We start from the raw sequence: 733 nt of genomic DNA on the forward strand, positions 1-733 counted from the left end.
TTTTAATAAAAAGACATTGTTACTGTGTATACCATAGTTGTAAGTGATAGCATAGAAACTTGTATACGTAATTCGTACCTCACTATTTTAAAATTCCTAAATATTCTTACATTTTACGCTTTATTGATAATATTACGGATATGGCGGGAGTTTTTTTTTAATTACAGGAATTCTGACATAGACTATGCAATAAGGAAAACCAGACTTAACAAAAAAAAAAATGAAATTTAAACAGAATTAACAAATATGACGTCTTTAAAATATTGCATAGTTTGTGTTTGAATTTCAAAGTTTTGATAAATAATTCGATTCTCATAGACATTATTGATATTAACAACAATGTATAGATAAAATTAATTATTTTTTATTATCCTGAGAATCGGATTATAATGAAATGGAATTAATCATTTTGCGGACGATTATCTTCCATGTAAATAAGTCTGCAGATGATATATTCTATTAGTTATATGGCAACACCATCTATTTTACGTCAAAATGTAATTAAAAGTTGTTTTTTATTTGTTTTATTATTAGAAAAACAAAAGGTTATAAATGAGTGTTTCATGAAGACAGTTTTTAGTCGATTTCCTTTATTATAAGGGTCAAAGATATTTTACTGAGTGAACGTATGGAATAATCTTTGAATTTTTGACAATGCTCATAAATGGCAAGTCGGATGGTGTTGCCATATGTAAAGTGAAATTTCCCCAATGTATACGTAAGGTATAGTTTG

This window comes from Papilio xuthus, unplaced genomic scaffold (genome assembly GCF_000836235.2).
Source record: "Papilio xuthus unplaced genomic scaffold, Pxut_1.1 DF825946.1, whole genome shotgun sequence".
Classification (NCBI taxonomy): Eukaryota; Metazoa; Arthropoda; class Insecta; order Lepidoptera; family Papilionidae; genus Papilio; species Papilio xuthus.